Below are 17,007 nucleotides of genomic sequence, written 5' to 3'. Positions count from 1 at the left end.
CTGGGATGAGTAAGCATACTTTCAAAAAAAGGTGCGTGGGTCTTAGGGATTCAAGTATTCAGTGAAGTGGCAATCTGGATAACAGTGGTTTACAACTACATTGTATTGTATTTAAAGATTAACAGTGTGATTCAAAGTCGTGGATTTTAAACTACTAATATTTGTGCATATTTTTTAATGTTGACAGAAATCATATTCTCAAGAGGTTATTCAAACACTTAGCTCTTTTGGAAAGCACAATTTGACAGGATCTAAAATTTAGACATGACATTCCCTATAGGTATTTCCATTCACACCCTCTTAATAAAATTAGATTTTTCCTTAGTGAGAAAGATTTGAGGATGACCCCCCAGTCATCCTGGAATTTCAGCAATGCTCAATTAACAGAAGTCTAAAACTTTCCAGAGCAGTTGTCTTGATCATTGAGTCATCCTGGCTGTACACACTGATAAAAATCTCAGGCTATTCTTTCATTTATTTGTCTCTCCATTTATTTGTCTGCCTTGGTAGATACAAACAACAGAATTTGAAAGTATTATATAATGATGAAAGTTTCTTCCGAGGGACATATCACCTCTGGGCAAAGTGTAACCATGGAAAATTCCAAGCAGCAAAGGATGTTTTCCTTTCCTTTGGAAAGTACTGGTATTTTAAAACAAGGTTATACAGATGCAAGATGCAGTGAGCAGTTATGTCAAGCTTCATTTCAGACACTCCTGAAGACAGAACCAGACAGACCCGTCTCCATACTCAAAAGAGCAAAATTAACACCATGACACTTGAAAGAGAGTTTCACCCCCCCCCCCTCCCCCTTAACGTTGGTTTTGGAAGAGAAGCTCCCTCGGGTCCTTCCCACGGGTGAGGCTTGCAGACGTGCCTCTGAGTAGCTGTTGTTTTTGCAGGACCAAGGGACCCCCAATGGGTTCTGCCTTGTGGAGGATGTTGCTTTTTGTCTAGCAGGAGCATGGGGGAATCAGCAGACCCTGAGCTTTTGTTTAATAGCTTTTTTGTAAATGCTGTCTTGATACTTTGATTCCCGAAGTATATATTTCCTGTCTGCAGAAATATAGCAGATGCTATACTCCTGCGTGTTTAGCGTGCGTGGCCTACAAACTGTGCTTTGTGCCAGGAGGGAGTGAGGTCCCCCTGCTGAAACCCCACTTCATGTCCCGTCTGAAAAGGGGCAGGCAGTAGCTGGCACCATTAGCACATCAACCAGCAGCAGGTTGAGTTGCAGAAGCTTTCCTTGAGTGGAAAGGAAGGAGGAAGGGATGATGCTCCCAACGCCCCTGGCACGTTCTGGCCAATGTTGTCATTTTAGTTTCACCTGATAATGGAAAAAGCAGTACATCTAGCTTCCTTGCACCCCAATAGCTTGTGGGTTCCTTGCAGCAACATAACCCCTGTTACTGCTCAGAACAAAGGTGACAATGGATGCTGGACCTCAGATTGCTTCCACTGGCGCTGTGCTGCCCACTGCCCAGGTCCCATGGTGGTGGTTCAGGTTTTTCAAAAGAGCCCAACTTTATCCTCAGGTGCATAAATGAAGGGCCAGATTTCTTTATTTTTTCCTGGGAACTCAGCCCTTTCAATCTTGTGTAAGTGTTAAGGGTTAGACTGGATGCTAAACACACCTTGTTATTTTACTAAGATGCCTAAAAGTGAGCTGATCTTTCAGAAGGGTATAAAAATGGGGAGAAGGAGGGAAAGGAAAAAGTAATAGTGCGTTTCACACTGAGTACTGAATTTTGCCTTTTGAATTCATTTAGGTCATTGTGTTACCAAAGAGAGAAACAAATGGGAGGGATTTCAGTAGGAAGCAGCAAATATTGGGACTGGAAGGAAAGAAATCAGAGAAAACAGTAGAATGACTGCCTGGTGATACATTAGATTATTTAATGACTAAGGAGAAAAGACATTGCAATGGACTATAAATGTTTGCTGTGTGCAAATGTAAGAATGAAAGAAATTTAGTTCAGTGCACCCAAGCATGTTCAAAAGGCATGGGCAGATGAAACTTAAATGGAAATAGGTTTAGATTAAAAAAAAAAAAGTTTTCAGGTGGAAAGAACCTGAAGCATCTGCAAAGGAACTGCTAAAACCTTCATATTGCTTGTGACTTCTGAAAGTGCTTTGGACAAAATACTGGCAAGTGTCCTGTGGGAACCAACCCCGCGCCTTCTGAGGGTGAATGACTTAATGGACCTCTGTACACAGGGTATTGTGCGATTGACCTTAATTAGCCCTTAACGTAACAAATTTCCAAATGTGAGCTCTTGAGTCAAAAGGTCTCACACATGTTAATTCTTTAATTTTCTAGGTTGGGCTTGACTCTGAAGGAAAGGTCTCGTGTATACAATGATTCTATTTTTAATGTGTGCTACTGACCTGCTGTGTGACTGTAGGCAGGTAGTCTTTGCCTTTCTGTCATGCCTCTCTCCAAGAACGCAGCTGAATGTAGGGCAGGATCCCTGAACAGCTCAGGTTTGGGCAGTGAGGGAACCAGAGCCATATAGCATGCATTTGAGCTGTTGTGCAACCAAGTACCAAGGCAGAGGGGTTATTTTGTAGGTTATGCATAGATGCTGACTTCTCCACCATGTCTAAAATAGCCAGCATCAGGAGGAGTGGCTGCGCTCATGCTGAGTGAGAGATAGGCCATGCTCCTATGTACAGTGCTGCCAGAAACTGGGGATTCCCCCAGGCTCCTCTATAATAGAGAGAGTCATCAATCATCCGAGAGCGTTTCTGTGGGTTGCGAAGATTATTGCTTTGTGCTGCTCACTGCAGGAGACAGGCTGAAGACTGTTTTTGTTTGTCTCTTTCCTTATATTTTCTCCATTAACCTTAAGTCCTGAGCAGTGGATGATGAGAAAACAAACAGTGAAGAGATTCGTTATGGTCAGGAGGGGTTGCTACTCCTGGTCTGAGAGTGGATCTGGTATGTTAACTCTCAATATTTTCATAAATCAAAGAACCTGGTAGTAGCATTGAGTTGTTTAATCGATTAAACATGGATTATTCTAGACCATTATCTTTAGGCACATCATTGCTCAAGAAGTAAGGTGCTTGAAAGCTGCCAGAGTTTATTAAATACCAGGTTTGGTCTAAGCTCTCAAATCATTATCTAGTCTCAAATTTCCCATACTTCGGGAAATCAGAGAAGACAGAGAATACACTAAAGATCGATAGATCTCCCTGCTTCTTCTGATTCCCACGTTTTGCAAATATGTGTTCCGCAAGCCTCAGGCTTTGGAACAGCAAAAATAATGTAATCTGAGCCTAGCTTCTTATGATTTCATGTTGGTAGCTGTGGTTTTGACCCCTCCTGATGTTTATTCTGTGCTTTAGAAACAAGTAGCAATCAAGTGTGTTTTTTTTTTTTTCTGTTAAATTCAATCACAATTGTTTTGACTAATTTGTAACATCTATAAGCCCTGTAGATTGTGGCACTGATTTGAGAACATGCCACAGATTTCCAGACAGAAAATCAACATACCTTCAAGTGGCTTTATTCATTCCCTCTCCTTTACTCTTTTTCTCCTCAAAAACTCTTGCTCTATATTAAGTGTTATGAAATGAATTCATTGTGTTCTTTGTATCCCAATAATAGGGGAAATTATCTTAGTCCTTTTTCTAAAAGACCTTGTTAAAGAATTCACAGAATTCATGACTCTCTTGATTAAATTAAACAGCAGGGTAACTTGAGTCACTCAGCTGTTACTTCACCTGTAGGCATAATTACCATTAGTAATAAATAATATATATATATATATATACACATAAAAAATAAAAGTACTCTGGAAAGTTCCTAGTGCCTGGATTTGTTCTGCAAACCATATGTGTTTATTAATTTCCTAATAAGAATTCAAGAAAGCAGTGAATAATATAAGAACATATTCATTAATGCCCCCTGTCCGTGCTATGTTTCTCTTTCTATTACGGCTCTGTCAAGAGCTCAGCTGCAGTTCTCTTACTTATGGTTGAGTCACACATGCTTCTTAAGCTGGAGGATGGTATGCAAAATTCAGATGCTGGCTGGAATTTTCAAGGCCCTTTTGTCATATAGCTTTTTCCTTTTTCCTCTTTTACTCTCTGTTTCTACAAAAAGCCAAATTTCCCTTCCCTCAGGATGCTCTGATTCCTTCCCTTCAGTAAAAATGCAGCAAGTGGCGGCTCGATCAGCGCAGCCCTGAGCCAGTTCTCACTGCTGCGAACAGAAAGGAGCCCTGGCAGGCAGAGAGTTGTTAAAAGTCAGTAACGTAGCTCTTGCTCAGCACACAGGTAGCTGTTTGGCTGTCTGGTTGATTTAATTGATCCGCCACTCCAAGCTGTGCTGAGAACGGGCAAAGGAGAAAGTTCTCTGCAGCATGGAGGTCTGCAGGGTTCATTCCTTTGTGGCCTTTTTTGACACGTCAATACTCATAGCTTGCTATTACATTTTAAAGACTCATCTCTTGGGCATAGAAAGAGTTTTCAGGTCGTCTGAAAATGGTGGTGTTTCATGATGAGTTGTTCCCCAATGAACCAAGGGAGCTTCTCCTGCAGATGCAGTTTGAACAAGACAAGTATGCTCTCTGGCTGAATAAAAAAATAAGATTAGGATTATATAGAAGATGAGGGAGAAATGATAGTCTTAAAAAGACGAAGGGATATAAAAGTGTCCAGATCTGGTTTGCTCTAGTTCAAAAAATAGGCTTAATCAGTTAATTTAGACTTTCCTGGATCAGGCTAGTGCTCAAATGTGAATTTGCAAAGCTTACTTCAATTTGAAGCTAGTTGCACACTAATTCCCTTTGCAAGGAGGGAAGAAAGAAGGGGGAGAAACAACCACTTCTCTCTTTTTTGGAGAGTTTGCTTTTTGCCCTTTCTCCTGAAAATTTTCACTGAGATATCCTTCTAGGGGTACTTAATTCTTCAGGGCCAAGTACAATGTAAACCAAATACAGGTGTGCTGCTTGTAAAGGTTGTAAGATACTTTCTAAGTTACCAGTTTTGTGTATTGAATATAACATAAACACAGCAAATATAACATGTGAAGCATGTCCTGGGTATTTTTCTACCTTTTACATTGCAAAGAAATAACTCAGTAGACTGATGACTGAATAAGTAGTGAGACACTTCCCTGTCCTGTTCTTAGCACTAAGCCCTGAGACTTGTTTAAGGCATGTTGTGAAAATGGACCCAAGCTGTGCCCAGTTTTGAAGATGAAGCTTCATATTTCAGGGCTATCAGTCTGGAAATTTACACAAGCATTAAACAAACACCCGCCAAACTGAAGTTATCTCTCGACAGATGCAGCAATAGGCTGCCATATCAGCTCATCTGTCTTCGACCTGTCAAAGGCCCTGGGTAATCATTCTTTGAGTCATAGTATGATTCTGGGCATTAATAAATGTGCCAACTCAGATTTATCCAGGTTTGTATTAGTCAAAAGTGTTTTAAGCTGTGTATTTCTACTCATTTCCAATTAATAACCTCACCAGCTCAAATGCACTGCTGCTTTAACGTGGCCACTAGAACAAATCAGATGGACAGACGCTGCTTGTTAACATCGGGTTTTATTCGTGTTCAGTGTACCGGTACGAATTGTAGTTCCTTGACAACACCTATAAATATCAGTATGTTTTCTGGCCTTTGAAAGTGAGAAAAGATTTGCAGAGGTTTTATTTGTTTCAGTAATTTCAGTATAATTGCAGCAAGGTTGTCAGAGTTATTTCCATTGCAGAACCTTCTTTATTCACCAACCCAGGGAAAAAGAAAAGTTAAAAATACAAGGTTTTCAGTAAGATTAAAAAAAAAAAAAAATACCTGAAGTATTAACTTACACAACCAGCACCTGTCAAGTTGTGCAGTGCACGTGAGTGATCTGTGTGGCAAGGAGCAGCATCCTGGCTCTTCCAATAATCGCTTCTGCGCTTTACCCCGTGGGTCTTGCTTGCTGCTGCAAGGTGTACAGCTGGCCCGGGGGTGCCAAGCAGATCTGCTTCCCGGGGGCTGCCTTCCCAGACACTTGTAAACCACAATGAATTGGCCACGTACGGGGGAAGGAGGCAGGTACAGACGTCACCAGCCATCTGCCAGAGTCTTTATGTTATCTGATTATGGACAGGTTTGTCTGCAATTTTGAGTGTGGGGTAAGCGTTATTACTGTCTGGCTCAAAGGAATGTTTTGCAATTTCAAATTTAAGAGCTGATTGACATCCCTGGAGAGTGGCGCCTTTGCTTTCCTCTCCCAGGTTCCTCGTGTGTCCCTAACCATGTGCAGAAACTATAATGAGAGCAGGAAGATTGCTTCAGTCTTTGGGCCCATTATGGTGCTCTAGTAGCAGCTCGCAGTTAAGTAGCATATGGTCAAATATTCCCCAATGAAACTGTTATTATTTTATTTATTTATTTATTTTCTGGCAAGCAGAAAGGATCAGAATAGGACTGCTAGACGTGTTTCATCCTCTTCAGCCTATCTGACTTCACAATATGAGGAGCGGTGGTTTGTTTTTTCAGAAGAAAGCTTGAGAGGCAGACAGAGATCTAGAGCTGGATGGAGGAACATCCATTTCTGTAGCACTGTGGGAACATAAACGTTGAAGCTCAACAAAGAGGAACTAGCCAGCAGACAGGTGGAAGTGGGGATTTGTGAATGTCTGTACCGAATGTGGACCATGGGGAGAAAATGGCTGATTAAAACTTCCCATTCAGTAAGAAGCATGCTCATAGACTTCTGTTCCTTGTCACCCTATATTCCTTTTCCCTTGAGTGTTAATTAGTTACTTAAAATTTGCAGGAGCACCCTTCACTGTGCCAATGCTGAAATAATCAATATGTTGGTGTTTTTTTTTTTTAAAGGCAATGTCATAACCCCTGGTGAAGGTGGAGAGCAGCAGTCCCCAGACAGCTGCTGGGGGGTTTCATTTTAGACTCCAGGGGTACAGGAAGAAGTGATGTATTTGTGGGCAAAATAAAATATTGGGAAATAAAATTAATCTGTTTTGCTGGATGCAGGACAACAGGTATTTGCAAACAGTTCAGGCTTGCCTAGTCAAATCTGCTGAGCAAAAAGCAGAAGCTCATGCTGAAGTAGTTTCACCTTTGCCCGCCCTTTAATCCTGAGCTGCCATATTTCCCATTAAACTTCACTCTGCTAATGCCATTTCTGCACGGCCACTTCCAGTTCACAAAACACTCCTGTTCTTCCGAAAGTCCCTGCTGTTAAGTGACTTGCCCTGGTGATTAAACATTGTTATTTGTTTGTTTCTGTAGCAATGAATGTTGCATTGCACTTGCAATGAAATTTCTGTGCAAGATGATGTAAAGCATTGACTCGTGCCAAGCAACCTATGTTTGAACTAATGCTATTACGATAGGCCAGTTTGAATCAAAAGTGACAGGATACATGGTGTTACAGGGGAAAAGCCAAAAAAAAAAAAAAAAGGGCATCACAGGGTCCTGTGAGGCCAGCAGCTAGGGAAAAAGTAAAAAAATCCTACAAAAGACCTCCATCATTTACTTGTTATGACTGGGCTCAGTAACGTAGTCTGAATGAAATGGATGGAATAACAAGAAAAAGGCAATAAAAACTTACAGTGTCTGTCCCTCTTAGGCTGAGATTTGACTGTTGTGGCAGTGCTGTTTTTCATTGTTTCTATTAAAGTATAATCCAGTTGACTTCAGGACTCTATCATGGTAGGAACTGCCTCTGTATATATTCCATAAGCTGAAGAAGTTTGCATTTCTTGCAAACAAATGTATGTTTCTAACAGGACAGCAACTAAAAGTAGATAAAAACAGATTCTTTGTGGAAAAAAAAAATACCCTTTTTAGGCACATAAAAAAAGAAATAGTTAAAAAAAATCATCTTATTAAAACAAGCAATGGAAAACTTACAAAAAAACCCTAAAAAATAATAAGAAGAAAAAAACAAACAAACGAACAAACAAAAAACGTTTGACCAGCTCTCAACATAACTATTTCAGATGCTCAAAAATATTGTCTGGGACTGATTCTTGACTCATCTGCAGAAATATAAAATGGAATCTCACTTTATTTGAGAAATGTAAACCAGCGATTTAGAACCATAAAATTGGTGTTAAACACTGAGTTGGTTGCAACTTTGGTATAATAAAAGAGCAAAACTTTTGAGACTTCTTTATCTCTAGGCATTCCCTAAGCAGAAGAAATATCAGAGAGATGATTCCCTTGAAGTTGTTATGTATGATTTTAACATAATCTTTAACAGTCAAAGTCTTTGGGTCTGGGACAACACGCCTGCAATTAAGAGCCACGTTTTATTGCTGTGTGTCATTAAAGGAAAGCACGCTTCACTTTTAGCATTGAAGTGCAAACTTGAATTTGAAGACCTGCATCTTGTTCTTTGCTTTGTCTTTGCTTATCTGTCCATAAAATGGGGCAGAAGCCTTTGTTTGTCATGATCATGCTGCAGCAGCTCACCAATGAAACATGTGAGTGTAGGACAGTCAGAATATTACTCATATCTCCTTAGAACTGCTGAGTACTTCTGCAATGCTTTCAAAATATTATACTTGAAGAAGTCATTACCTCAAAACCTTCTTTCTTGTTGCTTTCAAATGGGAATATTGTGTTCTTGCTAAAGAAATGGATGTAAATAAAGAAACATATAGAGCTGAAGTTATTCTTCTCTTCCGTGCCAATGCATTAATTCCTGACAATAAAAGCCTGTATTAGGTGAGTGCTAAGAAAGTAAGTCCTATGTGAAAGCCCATAATATTGAGGAGAAAGGACGTTATGCATGACAATATTTCTGCCAGGTCTGTGGATGTCATTCCAGGGACAGCCCTTGAAGCATATGTGCTTCATAAATTGCAGGGACAAAAGGATAAATGAACCTTTGCCGTGGGTTGTGGCAGGGTGGAAGATGCGTGAAGGGAAACCCTGTGGAGTTGCTGACATACTGTGTGTGGCTTACCTGGAGTAATTTATGCCTGTGTTCTCAAGCGTGAGTTGCTTCCTGGCTGTACATTTCAGGAAATGCATCTAATCACCTAGTATGTGACTTGGTGTGGGTGAAGAACTGGTAAGCACTGTCTCTTCAGAGCTTCAGGGCGCTCAGAAAATGCCTTGGTTCCCAGACCTGGGCTGGCCCCATGTGCACTATTCAAAATCAGCCCTTGTTGACCACTAAATTAAATAAAAAACTCTTTTCCTTTGCTGCAGCACCAGAGCTTCCTATATCCAACAGAAGAAAATAACTAATTGATTTCAGTATAGGAAACAAAGAAAAAGACTATTACTGTTTTTATTATTTTATTCAATTTCAATCATATTAAAATGCCCATGATGAAAAACCTCTGGCAATTAATTGTACAAGATCTTAACAAAGGTAAACATAACTTGGGGGAACACAGAAATGTGTTGTTGTGTTTTTCTCCTCTACTATTTTCCAATTCTATCTAACAAGTGTTACTTGTAACATCAGCAGTGAAGAAGAGAGAAAAGGAAAAGAGAAAAATAAAATAAAGTGTTATTTTTGAATGGACATCTACCCTTAAGTAATTTGTTTTAAAAATCTGGGACATATTTTGTCTCAATCTGCTGGTGGGGGGTAGCAGAAGAAAATAAGCTATCTTAAGACCTTAAAAATTGCAGAATCAACTTCCAGCTTGGCAAGATTTTGTCTTTGTGGAGAAGACTTAAGGATCAAAGTAATTATCTTTGCTATTGCATTTTAGTTCAGTGTAGAAAGCTTTCATGTTAGATATATCCATTTTCTTCGTGTGTAATTATGGCCCACAATAGATCTATCTCCTACCAAACCACAGTTCATTTTGAGTGATTTCAGCGTGTGCTGCAAAGGAATAAGTTGTCTTTCTGTGCTTTTATTAATACTATAGAGATAAGATGTGCCTCGTTAGTAAGGTCTGCTGGGCTGAACTAAGTTTAGTCCTTTAGGTTTTTATTTGTTTGCTGAATTCCATTTTTATGTGTTATCTCTCCTCCTTGATTCTGATAGTCCTGTCTCACCGAGATTTCACAAAGAGGACTTGCACGCTGAGCTGCAGAGCTGGCTGCTGCTGGAACAGAAAATGCTTCATATTCAGAAAAGAATGCGAAGCATGTCCAGGCTTTATTGTTCTTTTATTTTATTTTTTTTGCTGGTGTTTGATTTCTCTGATTCCTTTACTTTTGGTTCCCTAATGCATTAGTGTAATATTGATACCCTTACCTAAGCATTTAGTTGTAGGATTTGATGAGAAGTCATTCGTATAAAGAGAATTTGTGCTGAGTTGGAACAGATTCCTTCCTATCTGAGGCTCTGTATTGCTGGAAAGTCCTGAGTTCGCTGTTCCAGGGACACACCACAGGAGCTGCGATTTCACAGGGCTGCGGATACCAGTGTTAGCACCCTGCGCTTAGTAAATAAAACTTTGTGGGTGGTATTTTGGCCCAGCTTTCCTCATATCAGTGTTCCAGTGGTTCTGATGGAAGCAGAGCTTAGTGCAGTGCCAGAAAATGCTTTTGAAAAACCCTGTTTAGTCAAAAGAGATCTGGGAGGGAAATTCTTGATATGAGTTGTATACATTTTTGTGAGATAAAATCCCAAACATTAGCAGGGCTTCGGCCAAACTGAGTAAATGTGTTACCATGCTTATGAGTTATCCAATTCCTCTATCATTTTATTAGTAAATGCTCACACATTTTGTCTGACTCTTGTCATGTTTTCCCACTTCACAGTGATGGCTTTTCCATCCAGCAGAGAGGAGGGCTGTGGGACCGATTACATGAGTGTGAGTGAGGTTATGTTTACACTGGAAAGATTGCTCTTGCAAATTTTATCAGTGTGCAACAGCTGACTCCGCCATGTGCTCAGAAAACACAAATTTTGCAGCTTGAACTGATGCGCTGTCTTACTTCGTGCAGTCACCTGGCTAGTTGGTGAGCTGTGGTCCTACAGCACAAGCGTTCCCCAAACTTCTCCCCTGCATTGTGTCCTGCAGGACGTGCTTTTCTGTGGTTTTACTGTGAGGCACCAGAGAACAGCATGGGTCGGTGGGAACAGCTTTCCGCATTTTGTTTCCATTGCTACTTAAAAACTCCAGCACGTAGCAGATACTTCTCATGTCTGGGGTCTGTTTATAACTATGCTACATAATTTTCCTGGAGCTAGAGTAATTTAATCAACTAATTCTGTTGCAGTGGACCTGATGGGATTTTTCCAGAAGAGAAAGTAGATGTTGCATGAGAGCATCTTATGGGTGGTAGAGGTGATGGAGCCAGCTCCCTGACAAGCCCTCTAGCACAAAGCAGCACCTCTAAGTCTGATAAATAAAGTGTGAAAGCACACTGTGATGTAAACCAAAACCATGTGGAAGACCTGGCAGCAACCAGGAGGATGGACAGTAGGGAGTTTTCCCCAGCCCTCCAGAGCAGGCCGCTGCTGTGTGGTACTTCTGCAGTCTTGAGGCATAATTTAGTTCTTTTTCTCTTATGTCTTCCACTGTGAGGTACATGTTGTAGTGAGAGGACTGTGTTTCAGCGTGGTGGTTGTTACAGAGGAAGGCCAGCAGTGAGTATTTGGTGACAGCAGGGTGTGAGAGAGAGGGCTCAAGAGCCTCTGTAGGCCAGTGCTGAGCAGGGAAAGCCAGGCTTGGTGTGCTCCATGTCCACGCTGTCCCCCTGAAGCAGGAGCCAGCTGCCCTGCTGTGAGCCTGGGGCTCCTCGCAGAGCAATAGGGCTGTCTGAAGCCCGGGATTGTTCCTGTACACTGTCAGCAGATTGACTTGTCTGGTCCTCTCTGAGGCCAGCAGTTCTCGTGGTATTACTTCTTGCCATGTATTACAGAGTATTTGGTGTAACTAAGGTGATGGGAGAGTGAAACAAAGAGTCATCTGTTGGTTTTCAACAGGAAAGCACCAAGCAGAGTCACTGAGGAGTGCTGAAGCTGAGGAAAATATCACTTTACTACTCTGCCTTAACATGTGCTTGACTGCTGCTTATTTTTAGTACTTGTATTGCGTACATACCTCAAATATTTAGGATGGTGTTGGTCATGTCAAAAGGAAGGAAAAAGGTGGTACAAAATATCTACTGGTTCTCATGCGTTTATGCTGAACTTTATCACACATTTTTAGCATGTGAAAAAAAAAATCTTTAAAAAAAAAGTCAATCCTAGCAAAGAAGAGAATCTATGGGTTTGAGAGTTGCCCATTAGCTGCTCTTGCACCACTGGAGAAGTGCAAGCTGCCCGCTGAGCCAGTTTGTTTACATGTGGTCATGGTTATGTTTTTATTGACGTGCAATGGAGCAGCTAAAGACTGATGAGTATCTCCTGGCAAACCGTGTTAAGACCAGCTTAGAAAGAGATGATGTTGCAGTGATCCAGAAATGCTGTACAAGGAGAGAAGGTTCTTCTTTTTTTGCTAAGAAAGCATATCAGACAAAAGTAATTCTTTATGAAATAAGTTTATCTCATAAGCATTCCCCTTAATATCCTCTGCAACAGCGTGGTCTGTTTGGAGGAGGGATGTGGGTTGTTAGTCTTGAACTTAGTTTTGTGTTTTTCAGACATGAGTACTGGGGACTTTCAAAAAAAAAAAAAAGTAGAAAGCAAGATCTCAGGCTAAAGTCACTAGTGAGTTTTTCAAGAAATATATACCTTTATGTCCTTCTATCATTTATTTTGTTCTGCTCAGGGACCTAGATCATTATTTTATTAATTTATAAAAAACATTCCTTGTATATTACTGTTTTACAACAGTGAAAGCTCTAGATGTCTTGCTCAGGCTCTAGCAGTATAAGTTTTTCAAATAAAATATGTACTCCAATCTTCTTGCCTTTATTTCTCAACTGCACAAAGGAGTGCTGTTTTTAAAGAGGATATGAGAGAGGACAAATTTATATGTCGTATATGGGAAAAGATGTTAAAAGTGTAGGATTTTACCTAAGTGCCTTCCCCGTCCTCATTTGCTGGCAAGTTTCAGCCCAGTGTATTTCAGTTTCCTCTTTGCTTCCTGTTCACCAGAGACTCTTCCATCCTACTCCCACATTTGTAATGCTACTCAGCATGAAGGGGGAGATGACACCAAAGAGGAGGAACCGCTCCCAAATCAGGGTGGTTATTGATGGTCTCCAGAAGTTGTGTAGTTCCATTTCACCAAGGTCCCACCTTCCTCTCCCTCATAGCTGCTGGTGTCTATGCTCCTTACAACACCAGAACTGATGTCCTTGCTTCCCTGGATGGCCTTGGAAGGGGAGCTGAAACAGCCTCTTGTCCACATAGACCTTGCATTTATCCAAGAGCATAGAGCTGAAGAGTTGGTCCCTGTGGATAATTAGCCACCACCAAAGCAGGAGGCATTTCCAAAAGACTCAGGAAATGTGTGTGGGTGTCTGTAGTCTGAGTCACTGGAATTGAGGAGTTAAAAATCCTGTTTGGCTTTGTCACCGTCATGGATACAAATGCTCCATGTGACTCTTTGTAGAGGGCTCCTAGGACAGAGTACAGCATCTACACAGTGTTGTATTGATAACCGTGTGCTTCCTCAGGCCTTGTGCTGTTAAAGGAAGGAGATATAATCAGGTTGAGAAGAGAAATTTTACCATTCCCTTAAATTTGTCTGTTGGGACCCCTACACCAGTTGTTAAAACTTCATGGTGTGAATCTGGGCTATGAAAACAGTTGTCTTCCTGCTAAATGGGGTTGAGAGGATGGAGTAACTGCAGGTAGAACACAACAGTGCATTCTGAAAAAGTGAGATGCATTCCGCATAGCCATCTTTTAGTTTATAATGAGGAGTCTCAGTGAGTTAGCGTCATACAGTTATTGTTTTGAAAATATGGTTAGATTTTTTTTTTTTTAAGTCGTCTTATACTTCCTGGGATGTCTGATGTATCTATGTATAAAAGAGACAAAAATCTTGTTCAACCTGCCCCTACAGAGCTAGCTGCAGGTATGTGAAATAGGTGGTGCATGCATTGTGACAGCTGATCTTTATTTTTCTTGTCTTTTATAAACACCAAAAACAGGGCTCCACTGGTTTATCAGTACTAAATATAAATTCCTGAAGTTGATATATCTTGAAATCTTACTTGCGTCAGCCATTTTTCATGAGAAAAACAAGTGTGCAATCCAGGTGTAGTTCACAAAAATGTCAGAAATTATAGCCCGACTATATCTAATGTTATCTTGTACAGGTGGATACTTCCAGCAGCAGTAAAAATCTCTGATTAATACTCTAGTCAGCTCTTATTTTGAATTGCTGATGTTAAGATGAGGAGCTAACCCAAAATGATTTAAAATTTAACTTTTCAAAGTGTTCAATTTAGGATTTGCATTAAGTACCTGAATAAAAGGACTCTTTCCACTTACTTCAGTAGGCTCTGGGTAAGGACTACATGATACATGGCTCTTAAGGTATCTTTTCCCGTATTGAAGGAACAATAATAATAAATTCAGCTTAAATATGTATTCAGATGTTAGAGGAGGTCACAATAAATGTGGGTATTGTTTTAAGAAGTGTTTAGACTTGAATGCATGCTGTGGCCCTCGGTTCCAATAACAGGTGTGCAGAAATGTTCTTCTTGAGGATCCTATTTCATAAATGTTAATAACAGAATTTTGTGTTTCAAAAATGTGTACTTTACAAGTGTGAATGTTCAAACTTGGGCCAGACGATTTCCTAAGTGGTCATTGACTTATAAAATGCCATGTTAAAGAATCAAATATCACCTTAACTTGTAATTATATAGCCAATCAAAGTCAATGTACTAATCACTATTAGAAAATCTAATACTTCCTCTTCAAAATGTTATCCTGATTATTAACATAATCAATATCGCATGTAGCTGTAACAACTGATAATAATGGAAAGACATTTAACACTTGTGGAGCACTATTCCTTCAGATTCAGTACAAATATTTGCCACTTGAACAGAAGCTTAGTGGTTTTGACTTTTTTTTATTTTTATTTTTTTAGTTTATTAATTTATTTTCTAAAAGCTTAAGTATCCCCTGGTCTGTCCCTACCCAGAAAAAAAGTGAGGCATATGGAGGAAAATCAAACCTGCCATGTTATTTTACCTCCTCTTGTGTTCCAGCACAGTTCCTGACTAATTCATTATTCATGCTTCTCTGAACTGAAACATGTGATTTTTATTTATGTATGTATGTATTTATTTGGCACATTATCAGCCCTTGGACTTGTCAAGCAGAATAAGTGTGGCAGATACGTTTTAATTAAACTCATGAAATGAGATCCTTATTCTCTTCGTGGCTAGCATCCTACTCCAGATCTAGCCCCTCCTGAGGGAGGTCTCTACAGACAGATGAATGTGTTGTGTCCTGCTCACAGACTTGGCTGGAAACTCACACTGAAGTCAATAGCAGCATTTTCCTCTTGGATCTAGCCTAAAATGTGTCAGTGCCTGAATATTATTTTGCTCAGCATTTGAGAATCACCAAGGACGACATTTTGTTTGTATACAGACATTAAATATTTTCTTGATGTTGGACTCGCACATTGAAGTCACTGTTTCCCTCAGTAAGATGGTATCTGATATTACCACGTGAGCAGAATCCTAAAATCCATTCATGGGATTAAATAGCACATATCTGTAGGTAGCATTATGTTTATTAGATTTTTCTCAGTTAATACATTTTCCCCTCTCTTTCCTGTTGATTACTATGGAGTGGAAAATGTGCTGATTCAACACCCATTCATGTAATGGTTGTTACACTCCCTGATACTGTAATTGGCCAAATAATTAAGTTATGCTTGCTACAGAAATACAACAGGCCAAAATCGTCTGAGAATTTAGCATTAAGGTTGCAAGAAAATAGCTGTGAAATGAGGTTCCTTTCAGTGATGTATACCCACCTTCTGCAACACCAAGTTCTCTGAAAGCGCACTGTGCTTTGAGAACTGGAAGGCAAATGAGGGACTGCAGAGTGCATTTGCTTCAGGACTGCTAAAAGCCAGGGTGAGGTGAGAGTGTCCTTGGTCCAGGGAGGTGGGGTAGCCCAGCATCTCCTCACCGTGATGGCTCGTCACTTTGGGCAGTGTATTTACACACGTGAGACAGAGACTTTAGAGACCACTTGCACATCAGTAATCCTGGGACCAGGGCAATGGAGGAACAGTGCATTTGGATTAGCAACCAAAAGGCACAAGGATTTAGAGGACCTGGAATATTTTTCTACCTTATTTTTTCTCTCCTCTGCCCCTCTCAAATAAATTCAGTGATGCCGTGAATACATCAAGTTTCATTTCAGTTTCAAATGTTAGGATGTTACTATCCAAAACATCTCTAAAACTTGAACAGTAAAAAGAGAGCTAGAAACATATCTGATGCCTCTGATACAAACAATCCTGTAAGATTTCCTATAGTTTCTCTTAGGACTTTTTGTGCTAATGGCTGAAGGATGTAAAACTTCTGTTTAACCATTTCAAGCTGTAATAAAATTCTGGCTATTCCACACAAGAGAAACTGCATGGGCTAGTTTTCACGTTTCCTGAATTAGTTTCTTTATCCTTATTAAATCAGCATCTTAATTTTTCTTAGGAACACCATAGGTATCGCTGGATACCTTTTGGAGGTATCAAGAGGGGGAAAATGATGGTCCAGCATATTTACCTTATAACTTTGCTACTTGTTTTCCAACAGCTTCAACAGTGAGCTGGGAGAACCCTAGAAGAATGCAAAGAATGCTTTGCTACATGGAAAGGAATCCACAAGAAGGAAAAGCCCCCAGATAGCCTCACCAGACTTTGGATCAGGCCCATGAAAATGCCATACTCTGGATAATGATCAAAGAAGGGGCAAAATGAATCACCTCCATTTCTGCAGCAAGGTGGGTGAGGCACTTTTTTTTTTTTTTTTTTGTATAGGTAACAAATGTTTTGCTTATCTAGACTGTTGACTGAGTGGGGAAAAATGAAACAAAACAAACAAACAAAAAGGCCTGGACTGTGACATTCAACTCTGTGACTGTATTTGCCTGATGCTTTAGGTTAGACTCACTACCTAATAATT

The 17,007-nt window shown here is 40.2% G+C and overlaps 1 protein-coding gene across 6 annotated transcripts in view; it reads left to right on the top strand.

The window, feature by feature from the left end:
• The window catches only part of LOC310892987 (uncharacterized protein), a 592,327-nt gene that overhangs the window by 459,409 nt on the left and 115,911 nt on the right, over window positions 1-17,007 (top strand). For all 6 annotated transcript variants that reach the window (XR_014578609.1, XR_014578610.1, XR_014578611.1 and 3 more), the window contains one exon: window positions 16,639-16,825. The gene's annotated coding sequence lies outside the window, so the exon portion shown is untranslated. The remainder of the gene's footprint in view (window positions 1-16,638; window positions 16,826-17,007) is intronic.

The sequence above is a fragment of the Anser anser genome (assembly GCF_964211835.1).
Source record: "Anser anser genome assembly, chromosome: 1".
Lineage (NCBI taxonomy): Eukaryota > Metazoa > Chordata > Aves > Anseriformes > Anatidae > Anser > Anser anser.
Note: the sequence above shows the minus strand (reverse complement) of the source record. Positions and strands in the feature narration are given on the sequence as shown.